Here is a 19,366-nt window from a genome sequence, read left to right on the forward strand (position 1 = left end):
TGCTGTTATTGTTATCATAATAGGGGTGGTCTCACCAGGTATTTCAGGAAGAAGTGATGACAAAGAAGAGGGTAATTGCCATGACTGAGTCCACACAGCTCTGTGTTCCCTCTCATAGTCACAACGAGAAAGGAAGCCGAGCAACGGCCAGACCTGATCTTCTTTAATTGTGCTCTGTGGACCAAAGGCAACAGAATTACCTAGGCCCCACCCAGAAAATGCAGAATCCTGGGTCCCTCATGAAGCCACTGAATCAAAATTGTGGGGAGCAAACAGGAACCTGATTTTTAAACAAGTTCCCCTGTGATTCTTACGCACATTAAAATTTGAAAACCCCTGGACAAGGCCACAGGTCCTGGAGGAGCAGAGATGAGTCATGTCCATGAGTAATACCCCATGTTGACACAGCCCTGGTGCAAGGTAGGCACGCCCCTCACACCTGTTCTCATCACCAACATTCCTTGGGCAAGGTCAGGAGACGGTCTTGAGCAATTAGGTATAAAACAAATCTCTGTAAGTCACATTTTAAATATAATATTTAGAGGGATTGCATTGGCAAATCAAATTGTTTTCATTATTGTAAATTGTACTGTGCTCAGACACTTACCCAATCTTGACTTCAAGTTTAGCTCAACATGACCTCTGGCCTTAGGCTTGAGGACTGTAAGGCCCCCTGGCCCAGCACGCTTGCTGTGCTTGCGGCTCTGTTGTTAGCACTCTGTTTATTTTGTTCTTGGGCACCATCCACTACCTGGTCAGAAAAACCTTAGCCCCACTGTTCCCCAGTGCCTGTGTTCATGTCTTGCCCCAAAGACCCAATCCCAGAGGCTACAGGTCCTCAAGGTTGAGATTCTACCTATGGCCCAAGCTAAGGTCCTGCCATCTCTTAGCAGAATTTCCAAATGCTGGCCTACTTTCTAGGGTCTTCCAATATCATCTGGTGCTGAATTCCTATCACCAAGCTCCATGTGCCTCTCAGGACACCTCTCATAATCCCCCCAAACCATATACAGCCTATCAGTGAGGAGCACAGGCTCGCTGGACAGCCTAGGTATGAAGCTTGGCTCTGCCACTTGGTGGCTGTGTGACCTTAGCCAAACACCCCACCCACCAAGCCTCAATTCCTGCATCTATAACAGCCCCTACTATTATATGCAGCGCTGTCATGAGTATTGAGTGAGGTGATACACTTACAGCCAAGCACAGTGCTTGGACACAGCAAGGGCTCAATAAATGTTGGGGACCAGTCCAAAAGCTGTTCCATGTCTGAGTGCGCATACATGTGAACAAAGCTCCATGCCAAAGCAAATGTGTCTCCAAGCTACCCAAGCAGTGGCACCAGGGGTCACTTATAGAGTGTCACTTTGGGCTTTGGAACAAATGGACTTGTAAGCAGCCTTTTCTCCTCTATTTTTTTTTTTTTGAGACAGAGTTTTACTTTTGTCACCCAGGCTGGAGTGCAATGGCGCGATCTCGGCTCACTGCAAACTCCGCCTCCCAGGTTCAAGTGATTCTCCTGCCTCAGCCTCCCAAGTAGATGGGATTACAGGTGTGCCATTATGCCAGGTAATTTTGTATTTTTAGTAGAGATGGGGTTTCACTGTGCTGGCCAGGCTGGTCTTGAACTCCTGACCTCAGGTGATCCACCCGCCTTGGCCTCCCAAAGTGCTGGGATTACAGGCATGAGCCATCGCACCTGGCCAAAGCAGCCTTTTTAGAATTCACCTTTGAATAATAATAATAATAGCAAATACATAGTACTCACTATGAGCTAGACCCTGTGCTGATAAGGGCATTACTCATTTGATTCCTTCCATAACAAGGCTGGTACTTTATTACCCCCACTTTACAGATGAGGAAACCAAGGGCCAAAGTCACAGGACTAATAAGTGGCAGAATTTGGATCCCAGGCAGCCCAGCTACAGAATCTATGTACTTAGCTAATGTGTTATGCTCCCTCTCGTAAGTAGTATAATTTAATTATTAAAAAGGAAAGGGGAAAACAACGAAAAAGTTAAAGACAGAGAAATGTTTTAAGCAGTTAGCATTGGCACCAGGATTCTTGCAAGTGAACTCAAGAAGGTCACTTCTGGCTGGGTTTAAACCATGGTGTATTTAATAATCAAAATAATTGCTATTCCTTCCCTCCCCTTTTCTCCCCCTGTAGGCCACTGGCCCAGATGCTTGTTCTTGTTCCTGTACCTTGGACTCCTTTGCTTATCTTTCCGCTGAGTTGGACACGCCAGCCCAGGCCCATTCTCTGTTACCTGCCCACCCAATCAGTCCCCTTCCTTCTCTGTGGTTGTTTGGGCTGGATCCAGTCATATCTCAAGATGAGGACACCTTGTTGGTACTTGAACATTTGTTGATTAGTGAACCCTTTCTTCAGAAAAAGTACTCTCACCCACATGTGTAGATGTTAGATTTACCTAAAGCATGGTATGCCTATGGCACAAACAACTTCAGATTATTTTTCCAGCAACCTAAATCAAGGGATACTGCATTAGCCATGCAATGCTTATTTAATGAGGTGGAAATGGGTGTGTCCACTCTGCACAATACCTAACCCCTGGGAGCTAGCATACAGGCTGACAGTGTCAGAGGCGTTCGAACCAGAGCAACTCCATCTTGAGTGAGGGCTGGGAAAATGAGGCTGGGACCTGCTGGGCTGCATTCCCAGAAAATTAGGCATTCCTAGACTCCAGATATTTATGGTTAAGGGAATAGATTGATAATGTTTACTACACAGACTCAGCCTTGGGAGTCTCCAGATAGCCCGATATTTTGAGAACAAAGGCATTCCTAATTTTGCTTTAAAGATAATATGGATTCTTGCAAAATATAGTAATTAAGAAAATTAGGCCGGGTGCAGTGGCTCACACCTGTAATCCTAGCACTTTGGGAGGCCGGTTGGATCACCTGACATTGGGAGTTAGAGACCAGCCTGAGCAACATGGAGAAACCCCGTCTCTAATAAAAATACAAAATTAGCCGGGCATGGTGCCGCACACCTGTAATCCCAGCTACTCGGGAGGCTGAAGCAGGAGAATTGCTTGAACCCGGGAGGCGGAGGTTGCAGTGAGCCGAGATTGTGCCATTGCATTCCAGCCTGGGCAACAAGAGTGAAACTCTGTCTCAAAAAAAAAAAAAAAAAAAAAGAAAAAGAAAATGAATCCTTTATCACAAACCCTTGTAGCAGAGCACATCTCCCCATGATCTTTTTAAAATCCTATATATACGAGCATGGTACCTAGGATGGATGTGTTCCTCCTCTTACTTTTGGGAACACCCTACTCTGTCAGTGGAGTAGCTGTGCTTTCACCACTTTACTTTCTTAATAAAAAGAAAGTGCTTTTGCTTTGCACTGCGGACTCGCCCTGACTTCTTTCTTGCTTGAGATCCAAGAACCCTCTCTTGGGGTCTGGATCTCTTTCCTGTAACAGCAGTCCCAAGATCCTAATAGTTTATGTGCAGTTCACAGAATGCATGTCACCTAAGTGAGTGGCTGCACTGTCCCAGGATGAGATGTCCCTTCAATGTAGATACGGCATATGGATGTCCGCCCACCATCTCCACTGAATGTTATCATCATGGCTGGTGCTACTCACCTGTAAAGTCAAACCACTTAACCAGATATGGCTTCCTTGATCCTTTGCAGAACTAGTCAAGTCATATGTAAACAGCAGATTTGAGAGAGAATTTAAAAGAAACTCATTGTGTTTTCTCTTAAAGTTTTGCATACTAAGTTTGCTTTGGATTACATACTTCATTTGCAAACCCATTTATTCACACTAACAAAGGCAGGGGCAACAGAAGAAAGTCTCTCTGAGTCCCTCTGCCAACAGCAAATTGTTGATCTTGCCTTCAGATCAACATCTCAAGAGGGGACTTTCCTCGGAAGCCCTCAAAGACCAACACAAAGAAAACAAAGGAAAAGGGAATTTGTGACTGTGAATCAGAGTCTCCACCAAAATCCTCAGTCATCCACACTGACAAACAGCTCCAGTAAACTGCTGGCCACCCTTCACTAGACACCACTTCCCAAAGCGAGGCCCACTTCTTTCAGCCCTGATGCCACTGCTGCTGGCTCACTGTTACACAGAGCTGGTGGAGGGGCAGCCTGGCTCGCCCTCAGCCGGGATGCTCATGTCCTCCCACTGGGTCGGGGAGCTAACTTGTAAACAATCGCATCCCTGTAGAGAATGAAAGGAAAAGTGCCAGTCACCAGTGCAGAAAGGAGGGAGGCAAGTGGGGGTGGTGGGGTGGTGGGTGGATGTAACATAGCTAGAGAATAATGGAGTGTTTGAATTCTGCTGAGGCAGAGTGAGCCCTTGAGTCTCCCTTGGGTCTCTGAAAAGTGGGTACTTGATTAAATGCCTGAAATTTCCATCTCAGTATCTGGAGGGCTGCATTTCTGAAGTGCTCCTCTGCAGCAGCCTTGCATACCTTTGGCATGTAATTGTGATGTGGGTGTGGATAGTGTATGTGCCAGAGACTCTGTCCATTCTGACTCCTTCTTTCCTAGTGCCCATCGGAGGGGTACTGAAACGAGGATGTGATATTCCAAGATCAGAAAGGAAGGAAAGAAGTAATCCGAGTGACCATGGGGCCATGGGAATACCACCCTACCAAAACCCTGAGCTGACACACCCAGATAATCCTAAACTTCAGCCTGACTTCTATATCAAAAGGTTAATAAAATCTAAGCTGCCCACCATGTGGACAGCTTTTCCAAGGCAGCTGAATATCCAGGCTTCCCAAGAGAGAGCTAGTGTGACACAGCAAGATAATGCTAGCCACACTCACCACAGCCAGACTCACCGCAGCTTTCTGCTTCTGCCGAACATCAAGGGCTGCATCCAGCACTTTAGTAAATGAGAAATGCCTGCCCCCTCCAGCCCTGATTCAGGGCCAGTGTCAGGCGGGCACTGGAGGAATGGAGATAATGTGGCGGCATGGTGCATTCATATTTTTGCAGTCTCTAAACTAGAAGTACTATTTTTACATGTCTGTGACATCAGCACGTCCTTCCCCCAGAGCAGTCTGCACCGTGGTTTAAACCCAGCCAAAGGTGAGCTTCTTGAGATTCACTTGCAGGAGTCCTGGTTCCAGTGCTATCTGCTTGAAACATTTTCTTTCTTCTCCAAGTAGCATTACATTTGCACTTGGACACACACACAAAACACACACACACACACACACACACACACGACCTCAGCTATAACCTGCTCTGTTTCCCAGATCAGATGCCCTGATTCTTACCTAAAGAGCTTGTAGGCCGAGGGCTGTACCTCTCTCCACACTCGCTCAGTGCTGTCCCAGGGGAAGCAGAATCCACTTGGTGTCTTCTTCTCTGTGTTTGTCACTGTCACTGTGCTGCGGCTGCCGCCCCAGCAGCCCCAAGCCAGCTCTCTGAACCTCCAGGCTACTGCAGCTCTGAGTGGGGAGAGGGACGGGCCGTGGCATGCACATCAGGTTGCTGGCCTGCCTCCAGATACCATGCCACAGAGCTGGCTACCCGTCCCTAGGGCTGTGTGGGAAATCGAGGTGGGGGGGGGGGTAGGCTGGGGGAGCCAAGAATGTCAGCCTCTAGGTCTATCTCCGGTCCTTGTTTATCAGTTGAGGGGACCTGCCTTTAGACAACCGCCCACTCCCACACCACCTGCAGGGATGCACACAGCTCTAAGCAACCCCTACTCTGGACAGCCAGCAGCAGGCCCAGGAACACAGAGCCATTGGCCAGCCAGGAGGGAGGTAGAGACAGAAGACGGTGGCAGCAGCTACCCTGGGTGTTATTTTAACGTGGTTTGTCTTGGGGCAAATGTCTGAGCCGAATGGACTTCTGGCCCGTCTGAGCAGAATCCTGTTTATTTTGAGGCCTGAGTTGCCAGGGAAACAGCAGGTCGTGGCTCGGAGACTCTCCTCTGGAGTCAGAAGGCTGCTGGATGAAAGGGAGGCCTTTTCTGTTCTGTCATCTGGCATCCCTGCATGGGGTGTAGGTGTCTGTGTGTGGCAACGTGTATGTGTGCGTGTGTGTGTCTGTCTGTGCCATCCCCAGAGCCAAGCCCTACAAATGGCATTTTACGAAGTCAATCGAGGCAAAAGCCATCCAGGTTGGGACTGGCGAGGGGCTGCAGAGGTGGCAGCTCTGTCCTCCCTCTCCACTGTTCAAGCCTGTCCCCGTTGGATGACAGGTGAGCTCAACTTCAGGGGTGGGAAATTCTTCAATGGGCCATGGACATCCTCTTTAGACTTCTGGCCAGGACAGGGTAAGGAAGGGAGGGAGCTGTCTGGACAAATAACTCTTTGGCTAGAAGGTGGGGAATAAGGTGGACTGAAAGGATATGGTTCAAGAGCTGTCTTTGAAGAAACCAAATGAAAACATGATTAATAGTTTCCAATAATTGAAGAGTCGCTCCTGCTTATGCAAGCGTTTGAGTCCAGAAGGCATGAGTGTGTGTGTGTGTGTGTGTGTGCACGCATGCACTCCCATGTATGTACACAAGCCTGCTCACCTGATGATTCAGGTAGAGAGGTACAGATCGACCTGTCAGAACTAGAAATATGCTCTGCAGTCTCTACCTCCTCTGGGTAGTTGCTTAGGTGTAGAGAGGATGGAGTTGCAGTTTGTTCCCCACACTCCCCACAGAGCATGGGGGTGTGGGGAAGCCATCCATGTGCCTTCTGAAGGGATGAGCCTTGGAGAAGGAGCTCGTGTCCTGTACTAAAGAGCTAGAGGCTCAATCATCACAGAACTCCAATCATGGATAAGCAGCAGCTCCCAAAAGGGACTTGAATATACAGAAAATGTTGATTTCTTGAGACCCTATTAATTGGAACCCTCATGAACTACCACTTCTACACCTGCAAAGGATACTGATAATTTGCTTTAAAACATAATAATCTTCCTGAGTATCTGCAAGGTTCCAAAGGGCCTTCTGAATCCTTAAAGAAAATATTTTGGACAATGGTTTTCCAAGTATTAAAGAATCATTATGCTAGATGTAGTATGCATGTTAACCCTTTTTAACTACGTGAAATGATAGACTTGAAAGTTAGAAAATACCCTAAAAATCCTAAGGACAGAGATGCAGACTCAGAGACTCACTCAGGTGGTACCCTTAGTTAAAGTCCTCATTGTGACTAAAACCAGGTCTCCCTGCTTTAGGTTAACCCCGTGTTAACCTGCCTGCACTGTGTGGTTGGCCATTGTTGGGCAATTCAGCCCAAGGGCTCCAGATTCCCCCCCTCCTAGTGGAAATTAATAAGACTTTCCTACTCATATCTTCCCTGCAAACTCACAGGATTATCATGACAATCAAATGTGTCCAAGTGTTTTCGAGCACCTTGAACGCAGGGAATGCAAATGCAAGTCATTATTTTATTTTATTTCTCCATTATGTCCAGTTGTGAAACCCTGTTTAAACACACACACTCACACCCATATACACACACAGCTTTTAGGCAAATATAATCCCTAGCTACTGACATATGCTAATTTATCTACTGCATATTGGGTGTTTGGCAATATTACTGTCCAAATACTGGGAAATAATCCTCAGTTAAGGTATTTACTGTAATATAATTCCCGCCAATGTGGAAATTTTTTATAATTTCATTATAATATCCTTCAATTTCTACATTTATTTGAACTTCTGTTACTATCTAGATTTACCTTTTAAATAACATATATTGAGATTTTTCCCAGTCTGGAGACATGATCATGTGAATGCTTTTCAGCCCCACTGTTATTTAGAGTAGGAAGGGACTTTGCAATGACCTAGTCGAAAAGTCTGGTCTCAGAATAGCCCTCCAGCTCTGTGCCTGGAAATAGTCAGTGGAAATAATAGCCGTCGAAGCTGCTTATTAAGCATCCACAATATGCTAGATCGTATGCAGAACATGTAACAGAAATCATGTCTTCCTCCAAAGCTCTTACACCACTTTAAAAGCCATTTCTGCCCTGATAAAACCTTGTAGGAGAGGCTGCTAGTACTGCAGAGGGGTCCCCGGAGAAAGGAAGAAAATTACAGGTTTGGAGGACCAAAAAAAAGTTCTAGTAGGTTTATCCACAGAGATGTGGGCTTGCCCTGGAGTCATCCACATCTAAAATGTTGTGGCTCTTGCCAGAGGTGAGATTTTTCCTTTCGCATCCTAACAGATGGACTCAATACAGAGCACTTAGGCAGCTGCTATTACAGAAAGTGGCTCTACACCTCTCCTAAGAGCTTTAGAAGGGCAACAAAGGTAGAGTGTGGTGGTTCTGTGGTTTTACTTATTTTGTGCTCAGTGCCTCTGAAAATCAGACATATAACTATCACATTTTAACTGTACCAGCATGAAAGAAGCAGAGCATTATTAAATCAAGAGGGTTCAAAATGCCCCCAATATATACATTTTTTTTTCTCTCCAGGCAGAACATAACCCTGGTGTCTTGTCCTTGATTCTTGAGAATGACATTCAATATTTGCTTTAAAAATTCCCCTTCATTCATCCTGTTTACACAAATGATACAGTTATGTGAAACACACACCAGACACATTGCATTTTCTTTCTAATCTCATTTGACCTTGTTCAGGCACAACAAATCTTAATCAGCTGACGGGAGAAATTGGATGCTGCATGCCACTCTCTCCCTCCAGCAACACATTTCCCTCTGTTTATGCCCAATGAGGCAGTTAAACGAAGGGTGTCCTGGTCTCATGGTGAAGCAAGCGCCACGATGACAGAGGGCAATGGGAAATGCAGCAGACATTCATGGGAAATTGTATTCGTTGCTCAAGGAGACCAGCCAGCCACAAACATCACCAGAGCTGCAGGACAGAAGCTGAGTCCAATGACCCTCAAGAAGGAAGGTGCCTCACCCTGATCCCACTGAAATCCAATCATATGCGCTTGCCCCCCGCTGGTTAGCCTGATTCTTCAGCAACTTCAGGGGAGGATGCTTGGGAAGGGTCCTACCCATGAGAGCTGGGTTTCCTTTCCTCTAATATTGATTGTCTGTCGCCTATTCTACTGTGTTTTCCTCGATCCTAGTTTTTTTTTGTTTGTTTGTTTTTTTGGTTTTTTTTTTTTCTGAGACAAGAGTCTCGCTCTGTCGCCCAGGCTGGAGTGGAGTGGCGCGATCTCGGCTCGTGGAAGCTCCGCCTCCCGAGTTCACGCCATTCTCCTGCCTCAGCCTCCCGAGTAGCTGGGACTACAGGCGCCCGCCACTACGCCTGGCCAGTTTTTTGTATTTTGTTCAGTAGAGACGGGGTTTCACCGTGTTAGCCAGGATGGTCTCGATCTCCTGATCTCGTGATCCGCCCACCTCGGCCTCCCAAAGTGCTGGGATTACAGGTGTGAGCCACCGCGCCCGGCCCCTCGATCCTAGTTTTTTAATTTTAAAATATTTTACCTTGGCCGGGCGCGGTGGCTCAAGCCTGTAATCCCAGCACTTTGGGAGGCTGAGGCGGGCGGATCAAGAGGTCAGGAGATCGAGACCATCCTGGCTAACACAGTGAAACCCCGTCTCTACTAAAAATACAAAAAATTAGCCGAGCGTGGTGGTGGGCGCCTGTAGTTTCAGCTACTCGGGAGGCTGAGGCAGGAGAATGGCGTGAACCCGGTGAACCCGGCGAACCCGGGAGGCGGAGCTTGCAGTGAGCCGAGATCGCGCCACTGCACTCCAGCCTGGGTGACAGAGTGAGACTCCGTCTGAAAAAAAAAAAAAATTTACCTTTACTTAAAACGAACACTCTGTGCACATGATAACACTGCACCAAGAGGTATAAAACGACACTCATTAACCCTCTTTTCTCCAAAGATAACCACTATTCACTTTGAATGTATGGATCCTTTCAGGAAAGAAAACTGTCTTTGTACCCTGAATATGTGTATGCTAAAAACACACATTACTGTGCACAATGTCCTGCGTAATTGTTTGTTTTTCACTTAATAATAGATGTTTGCACATTGGTCTAGTTCATCCAAGCACCAAATTTCTTGCCTGGACTATTGGGGTATCTTCCTAATTGGCCTCCCTGCTCTACCCTAACCCTCTACAGTTCATTTCAGAAGGAACCTGCTAAAAGGTAAATCAGACCATGTACCTATTTGTTCAGAACTGTCCAGGGCCTTTCCCTTGCACTAGGAACAAAAGCCAAGCTCACTACCACCACCTGCCTCTGCAAGTTCTCCCCCAACATACTCATTGCTCACCGTGCTCCAGTCACCTGCTCCTCATAACGGGCCAGGCTTGGTCCTAGCTCAGGGTCTTCGTACTTCCCATTCCCTCTGCCCAGAATTATGCATTTATTTTCTGCCTCTAGGTTATTTGCCTGGCTGGCTCTTTCCTGTTATTCTTGTCTCAGCTCAGGCCACCTGCAGCCTGACCACCCGTTCTAAATCAGCCCCTTATCACTGTCTTTTTACATCTCCCACTTTCTTTTTCCTCATACTACTTACTACTTTCTCAAAATTATTGTATTCATAAAATGTTTACTTAGGCTGGGCGTGGTGGCTCATGCCTATAATCCCAGCACTTTGGGAGGCTGACGCGGGTGGATCACCTGAGGTTAGGAGTTCGAGACTAGCCTGGCGAACACGGTGAAACCCCGTCTCTACTAAAAATTACAAAAATTAGCCAGGCATGGTGGCTGGCGTCTGTAACCCCAGCTACTCAGGAGGCTGAGGCAGGAGAATCACTTGAACTCGGGAGGCGGAGGTTGCAGTGAGCCGAGATAGTGCCACTGCACTCCAGCCTGGGTGATAGAGTGAGACTCTGTCTCAAATAAAATAAAATAAAATAAATAAAATATTTACTTACTTGTTCTGTCTCCCCTACCACATACACTGGAATACAAATTCCACAAGGAGAGCAGGACTTTGTCTTCTCACTGTTATATACTCAGTACCGAGACCAGTGGTTCTCAAGCTCGAGTGTGCACTGGAATCACCTGGAGGATTTGTTAAAACACAGATTGCTGGGCCCCAACCTCAGAGTTTCTAATTCAGTAGATCTGGGGTGGGCCTACTGAAATAGAGTTTATATTTCTAATAAGTTTCTAGCTGCTGCTACTGCTCCTGGTCCAGGGACTGCATTTTGAGAGCTACCAGTCTTGACGATGCCTGGCATATAGTGGGTGTTGCATATATATTTATTACATGAATGCATGAGCCTGCACATAGGATCTGCCACCTTCTTTGTAATGGCAGTTTTGTTTTCAGTTTATCATTTATTTATATTTATGGGACTACTAGGCTGTGAACCTTGCCTCCTCAAAGTCTTTGTGACAGGAAGGCCGCAAGTTTTGTCAGCTAAAATTGTGCACTATCTCCATTGATTTGTCAGTTGATGATTAAAAACCTAAAGTTTAGGCCAGGTGCAGTAGCTCATGCCTGTAATCCCAGCACTTTGAGAAGCTGAAGCAGGCAGATTGCTTGAGTCCAGGAGTTCAAGACCAGCCTGGGCAACATGATGAAACTCCTTCTCTACCAAAAAAAACCCCACAAAAATTAGCTGGGTGTGGTGGCATGTGCCTGTGGTCACAGCTACTTGGGAGGCTGAGGTGGGAGGATTGCTTGAGCCCAGAAGGCGGAGGTTGCAGTGAGCTGAGATCACGCCACTGCACTCCAGCCTGGATGACAGAGAAAGACCCTGTCTCAAAAAGAATAGCAGCAACAACAAACTAAAGCTTTATAGACCCAAGAGGAACCAGTGAGAGACTTCTCATTCTTTGCCTCAGCAGAACATCAAACCAAAAGATGGTGCAACTCTCACTTGACATGTGACAGAGAACAGAGTGATCTCTCAGGCCTCCCTTGTAATGATTCAACAACTATCCTGTTGGTTTAGATTGGGGCTTGGTATATTGGAGTGTATGCAACATAACCCCAAGCAGGTTATGAAATATAGAAAGCCTACTGGTTTTCCTGAGTCACAAAACCTCTTGAAAATCTTGACAAGATCTATAGCTCTATTCCCCAGGACACACACACACACACACACACACACACACACAGTTTTACATTTAATTTCAGGAAGTTACAAGATGCCCCAGGCACACTTTAACCCCAAATTAAGAACTTCTGGTTTAATAATTGTCTAGCTATTTGGCAAAAACAAACAAACAAACAAACAAACCCAATCTGGATCCCCAGTTTCTTATTTAAATTCCTGATGAATCCGAGGTTGAAGTGTAAAGAGACAAGCCTTAGAGGAAAACATTAGTTAATAAGATTTATAATCTTAGAATGGGAAACACTTTTTGAAGCATGATTTAAAACCCAGAAGTGAAAATAAAGTAGTGAGACTGATTCTAAAAAATCTAAAATGTCTGTCCAGGAAAGAGGAAAAAAACTCTCCTGGTTTAGACTCTAAGGAGAAATTAATTGATCCTATCTTTTCCATCTATCTTCTTCTCAGTGGAATTGTGTGAGTGACCTATGGCCAGGCTCTATGGGACAAGACAAGCTTATCAGAGCTTACAGGGTGAGATCACATCCTTTGGCAAAGCCCTGTCGCGGGGTTAATTATTTCAATAGCAGTGGTTTGGGTTTTTTTAATTATTTATTTTTATTTTTTTATTTTTTGAGACAGAGTCTCACTCTGTCGCCCAGGCTGGAGTGCAGTGGAGTGATCTTGGCTCACTGCAACCTCCACCTCCCAGGTTCAAGCTATTCTCCTGCCTCAGCCTCCCGAGTAGCTGGGATTACAGGCGTGCACCACCACACCCGGCTAATTTTTGTATTTTTAGTAGAGACAGGGTTTCACCATATTGGCCAGGCTGGTTTGGGTTTTTAAATGACTTTATTGAGATATACTTCACATACTGTGAAGTTCACCCATTTAAAATGTACAATTAAGTGGTTTTGGTATATTTACAGAGTTGTGCGGCCATCACAACTATAATTTTAGAATATTTTTGTCACCCCCCAAAGAAACCCCATATCCATTAGCAGTTCATTCCCCATTCCTCCCTCCTGCCAGGCCTAAGCCTCATCTACTTTCTGTCTCTATAGATTTTCCTGTTCTGGCCATTTCATATAAATGGAATCAAACAACATGAGCATTTTTCCTTTAGTGTGATGTCCTCAAGGTTCTTCTGTATTGGAGCACATATCAACATTTCTTTCCTTTTTATTGCTGAATAATATTTCATTGCATGGATACACCACATTTTATTTCTCTGTTCATCAGCTGATGAACATTTGGGGTGTTTCTTCTGTTTGGCTATTATTATACTGTTGTTATTCATGGGCAAGTTTTTGTGTGAACATGTGTTCATTTCTCTTGGGTCTAGCAGTGTTTTTTTTTCTCTTAAAGATTTACCCGAAGAATTTATCTATATCTCTATCTATCTATAATCTATCTATCTATCTATCTATCTATGTCTATCTGCCTGTCTGTCTGTATATATGTATTCCCCCCGACCCTGCCCACCATCATAACCTCATGGAGAACCAAGCAGATTTGGGTTCTAAAGACCTCAGAGCTCTTACATTCCTGGCCTGGGAACTTCTGTGCAAAGGTCACGACTCACTCTCACTATGCCTCAGTTGTGCTATCAATGGAAGGAAGGTGAGAACACCAGCTCTTTCACACTGCCACAGGATATTGTAAAGATAAAGGAAATGACGTAAATCAATAGGATCTGCTGTTTCCAAGATATGAAGCCATATGAATAGGCCAGTGTGCATCAAAGAAACAAGATACACTTGAACCAAAAGTTTTGCCAGCACAAAGATGACTGCATCAGCCGAGTCCAGTGGCTTGATGTGGGGGCATAGATGGTACAAGAAATCACCATCCCAGGATTTTGGTTTTCTTTGAGATCAGAATTTGGTTGCCTTCCAAATCCTGCCAAACACCCTGAGGGAGGACCCCAGCTTGGTCACTCTGGTGGCGGGTAGGAGAAAGGGCAGGGCCATAATGTACTGACCGGCAGCACATTATGGGGCAAGCTTAAATTCTAAAGCCTACCCTCTAGCCAACATTTCCCGCAAAGACCACCCTACCCCCATTTAATTAAAAAGCACCCTACTCTCTGCAGAGTCCCAGAGACACCTCTTTTTGTGAAATCCCTGACATTCCTGTAGGCTCTGGGGCAGGGGAGTGACCCCTCACCCCTGGGTAGAATCTAACAAGAACTTCCCAGTAAAGGTACTGGGCACCCAGGTGGCAGAAGAGGGGTCTAAAATACATGTACTTCTTCCTGCTCTCTGACCAATCACCTGTGCCCTTTGCTCTTTAAACTCAGGCAGCAGGAAATTCTACTGATAGGTGTGTAAATGATTAGTGGAATAGGAAATGAGAAGGTGACATCCTGGGTTATAATCTGCACATCACCACTTACTAGATGTATAATTTAGGATAAGTAACTCATTTCTTTGAGACTTGGTTTACCCATCTGCTAAATGGGATAATAGCAGTACTTGCCTCGTAGGGTCATTGTGAGGATTACCTGAGATGATGCCTGTAGGGACTCCAGCATACCATCTGTGTTTGCTATAGTTATTATGTTACTTCTAAAGTCAGAATTAAAGACCTCAAGGCTGGGCACAGTGGCTTATGCCTATAATCCCAGCACTTTGGGAAGCCGAGGTGGGGGTGGATCACCTGAGGTCAGGAGGTCAGTTCGAGACCAGCCTGGCCAACATGGCAAAATCCTGTCTCTACTAAAAATACAAAAATTAGCTGGGTGTGGTGGTGGATGCCTGTAATCCCAGCTACTTAGGAGGCTGAGGCAAGAGAATCGCTTGAACCTGGGAGGCGGAGGTTGCAGTGAGCCAAGATCTCACCATTGCACTCCAACCTGGGTGACAGAGCAAGACTCTGTATCAAAAAAAAAAAAAAAAAGAAAAAGAAAAAGAAAAAAGAATTAATGACCCCAAGTAATCCATCCATTCTCCCTAATCTATTTAGGAAGACTCATTTTCTATTGGTCAATTAATTGGATGCACTTAATCAAGCACCTAGTATCTATTAGCTACCACAGAGAGGGCTTGGGAATGAAACTTAATTTTCCTGCAAGAATGGAGAATTCAAGCTGTGAGAGAAACTAAGATACATGAAGTTCTTAAAGAACATATAAACAGTAAACTGCAATCCTGACAGTCAATGCCATTCTGATTCAGAGAGGGGAGACAGCAGGAAAGTCTGGAAGGGCCAGATAAGGCCTCAGAGGGGAGACAGCACCAAGGTGGGCCCTCACAAGGCAAGATGAGTTCACAGCAGAAGAGGAGAGGGAGACAGAACTGGGCAAGGGTGGGTGAGGGAGAAGGGAGACCCATGTGAGCATGGGCAATTTGGGAGCCCAGGTGGGTCTGGGCCTGGTGCATGGTCTGGGGGCTAAGCCACAGACAAACCTCCTGCTGTCTTTCCTATTCTCAAGGATCTCTAGGAATAACATGCCATGGAGTCTTTTAGTCACCTTTTCCACTAATAATTATCCTTCCTATGAGAACTTCTGTCACTAATACATTTTTATGGCATGTAAGAGGGAGGAGCTGCTATCAGATGAGCTTTGAGTCAATCTAGACCATTGCAAAAAAGTGACATACAGTGGCAACCATTGACTTCGGCCACCCTGCATCTAGCCCCCTTTGTCCTGGGATGAGAACTCTGATCATTTCTGGGGAAACACCCTTCATTGCTTTCAGTCCATGCAGTTTTGGGGATGGGAATGACTCCATGCCCATGGCAAGGATGGGTACAATACCCACATTCGTTCTATGAGATTGACCCTGAGATTCTAGCTAGAACTAGAAAGGGAAGCACCTGTTCTTGTACGGTGCTGTGCTAGTAGGATGTCAGCTGGGAGCTGCTGCAGCCATGTGGCCATCACAATGGGCAGGTCTTCCTGGAAACAGAAGGACGAAGGGGAGGCAAAGCCAAGAAATGGAAAGACAGCTTCATGATGCCATCATCTAGGCCCCTGGATCTCATGATACCAAAACCTTGCTTTTTCAGGCACATGAGTTACTAAAAAAATCCTCTTTTTGCCTAAATCTCTTCAAACTGGGTTTCAGTTCATGGTTACTAAGTGAATCCTGACTTATTCAAGTAATGACCTTGTTCCTACCAGAATTTTGTTGGTTGCTTCTTAGCATGGGTATTTGTAGTCCATAGCCCAGGGGCAGACTACATCCAGGATAACAGTTTGTGTGTGGAAGTGATAGTGGCGTCTATCCATATCCCTAAATGGATATAGGTACACGTTCTATGAGGAGGCATTATAGGGGAGACCGAGGCTGCAAAATCTGTTTCTCCTCTTTGTCTCTGAAGTCTGTGTACAGAGCAATTTTCCCCAAACCCCTGATTTTATTCCTCTTGTTTTCAACCAGAGAAAGGAATTCTTGAATCTGTTAAGTATGTTTTGCAGGGCTCTAAGAAATCAGGAAGAGATGGGGAAGGGAGGTGATGGGGAAAAAGAGGCTCTGCATGTCTCATTTTTGTTTTTTCCTTTTTGCCAACGACAAAGAATCAGCTGGCATCCTTTTATTTTCTATTTCATGCAGTGCTTTTTAAAATGAAGCATTAAGTCTACTGTAATGGGATTTGTCTAATGATTTCCTGGTAAACGTCTTCTTGGATCTCAGCAAAGATAATTCACTTAGTAGGAACCATTTCCTGCTTCCCCACTAAGAACCAGACCTACCCAGTTCTTTCTGGGAGTGAATTGGCCTTTGAATGAGAGAAGGCAGTACAGGAATATTTCACTCTAGCATTCATCACATAGACTCAAGCTTGCCACAGACCCAGATCAGGGAGGAGAAAAGGAAGGCGGGGGTGAGGGAGAACGTTCATGCTGAGCACAACATGAAGCCAAGCAGAAAGTCTGTAGCAATCTGAGCCCTTTGCAGAAACAGATGCACTCACCTCTTTGCCTTGGCTCTGGGGTGCTTTCTTTCTGGGGCAGTGACAGCTTCTGCAATGTCCACACTGTTCTACCAGGACGGCTGCAGGCAGGCTGCTGCAGGAGGAAGGGAGTTCCCATTCACCATCAGAAGGGAGTGTCCTCCCAGAAAAGGAGGCGATGCCCTGATTCCCCTGGAGCGAAGGCTGTTGGATCCACTTGTCCTCTCTCTCCTGCTCCCTTTCTGGTATGAATGGAGCTCAGAGAAACCCCATGAGAAGAGCTGAGTGAAACCACACACCATACCCACCTGTTAGTAGGTTGGCCTCCTAGCCTTGGGGATCCTGGAGAGGAAGGCTGCGGAGTGGGTCATGAGGCACTTGGGCCCCTACAAGTGCAGCTGACACTGGTATGCCCACAGAAAGGCCAAGGACAAGCACTGTGTATTTATTTCTCCCCCTCTCATGTGATCTTATTTTTGGACTGGAAACAAAAGCTATTTGGGGGCTGGACAGCTGCCAGGTGAAAGGACAATGATCTCATCCGAGTTCTCTCCATGCCTCTCTCTGCACTAGTCCCTGTTACCTTTCCCAATATGAGGCAGAAGGGAGCGGGTTTTGCTCTGAGCCTTACTTTCAGTACATCCAAGCAATGTGTCCAACTTATCATTTTTCTTCAATTAGCTGATTGCTACCCTTTGAGGTTTCACAGAGGATCAATGTAATGAACGAAGTCCTCACTTTTATGTCTGAGGCAGGTGAGTATTTCTGAGTCTGGTGGTCGTGTCGCACAGTCATCATACACACTATTTTAGATGCAAAGATCCTCTTTTCAACACCAGGAAGGGAGCCCCGACCCTGAAAGGCAGATGTGGGCAACGCCACAGAGCTAGGCTCTCAATGTGTTGATTCTGCCTTCTGCCCTGGCTGTTTCTGCCTCTGGCTCCTAGGCTTGTAAAACTTACAACATTGAGACAGTTTGATTTTTCACCTCTGATCCTTCCTCTTCAGACATGAATGGAAAGTTTTGAAAATGTCATGCCTGGCAAGATGCCAATTCAATATCGTCCTCTTCACCATTATCACTGTTATTTACTGGGCTCTTGCTGAATGCCCTTCATTTGAGGAGTACTTCTGCATTCTTGTATTTAATCCTCACAACACCGCTGCCAGGAGGGTAAAATTGCTCCTATTTGATATCCAGGGAAGCTGAGGTTTGGAAAGGCTCCTCACCTAACCTCTGGAGAGGGTAGAGTGGGATGGGAACTCCCGACTGTCTGAGCTCTTGGCCACTTTGCCCTACCGTCTCCTGAAGATGTGAATCGTTGACATTTCACTGTTGTTTTCACTTCATAAGAGGGAAAACAAAACCCTTAGGGTTGATTCAGACCCACAACTTCAATCCTTGATTTCTGTTCCAAATCCAGTTATTGAAGGCGAGAGAAAATAAGGTTTTCATCTGTTTACAGTCCCAGGCCCTGGTTCTAGGTACAGGATGGAGTCTCTGGCCACCATTCTCGTTGGAGCCATTTTCCTGTGAATAATTCGTTATGCAAACGCACACACCAGAGAAGACTGGGCTGGGCCGCCCAGGCCGGATTCCCACTGTATCCAAGCTGGACTGCACTTTCCACTACCCTGAGAAAGAGACAGAGCGATTGAACCAACAGCTTGTCCAACACTGCCCTCTGCAGGTCACTAGGCTGCATTACCCCAGAAGGGAGTCTGAAAGGCTTTCCAAAGAGGAGGGCCACACCAAGGATTATTTTTAGACAATCAGTTAGTTCTCCATTTCTGCAGCTAACTTTCCTAAACCTGGTTTGCCTGAGCACTTGTCTGTGTTCATAACCCTTCCCCTACTGTATGAAAGGAAATCATACCTGTCAGTCTTCACAAATCTTAATAAGGTGCCATTGCTCCAAGTATAAAAATATCAAAGTCCCCAAACTAGGAACTTCCTTTAATACTTTAATTCAGTCTTTTTTAATGATTAATTAGGCATTTTTTAATTCAACAACTTTGCTTTTCCTTCCTTGATTATTGAGGGACAGAACTGTGGAAGCAAATCAAAGAGAATATTAGAAATAATAACAGATTAATAGGTACACTTAAAGAACGATGCCACAGTTTAATTTTTTTTTTTTTTTTTGAGACAGAGTCTCGCTCTGTTGCCCAGGCTGGAGTGCAATGGTGCAATGTTGGCTCACTGCAACCTCCGCCTCCTGAGTTCAAGAGATTCTCCTGCCTCAGCCTCCTGGGTAGCTGGGATTACAGGCACCTGCCACCACGCCTGGCTAATTTTTGTGTTTTTAGTAGAGATGGGGTTTCATCAGTTTGAGGCTGGTCTCAAACTCTTGATCTCAGGTGAGCCACACACCTTGGCTTCCCAAAGTGCTGGGATTACAGGCATGAGCCACCACACCTGGCCCACAGTTTAATTTTTAAATTCCAGCTTTATAATATATTAGAAAGTATGCTCTTGAAACCATATAAACTTAATGATGAAAATTAACATAAATGTTTAAATGT

The 19,366-nt window shown here is 45.6% G+C and overlaps 1 protein-coding gene across 10 annotated transcripts in view; it reads right to left on the reverse strand.

The window, feature by feature from the left end:
• The window catches only part of FGF1 (fibroblast growth factor 1), a 106,594-nt gene extending 88,130 nt beyond the window's left edge, over window positions 1-18,464 (reverse strand). Inside the window, exons 1-2 of one of the 10 annotated variants that reach the window (XM_004042737.5) lie at window positions 17,149-18,464; window positions 16,862-16,955 (exon numbers count right to left, since the gene is read on the reverse strand). The gene's annotated coding sequence lies outside the window, so the exon portion shown is untranslated. Of the gene's footprint in view, window positions 1-4,821; window positions 5,014-5,262; window positions 5,673-16,861; window positions 16,956-17,148 lie in introns of those variants that run through there. The other 9 variants (XM_019027902.4, XM_055389271.2, XM_031010878.3 and 6 more) reach the window with 9 other exon arrangements.
• Between the last annotated feature and the right edge of the window lie 902 nt (window positions 18,465-19,366).

Source organism: Gorilla gorilla, chromosome 4 (assembly GCF_029281585.2).
Source record: "Gorilla gorilla gorilla isolate KB3781 chromosome 4, NHGRI_mGorGor1-v2.1_pri, whole genome shotgun sequence".
Classification (NCBI taxonomy): domain Eukaryota; kingdom Metazoa; phylum Chordata; class Mammalia; order Primates; family Hominidae; genus Gorilla; species Gorilla gorilla.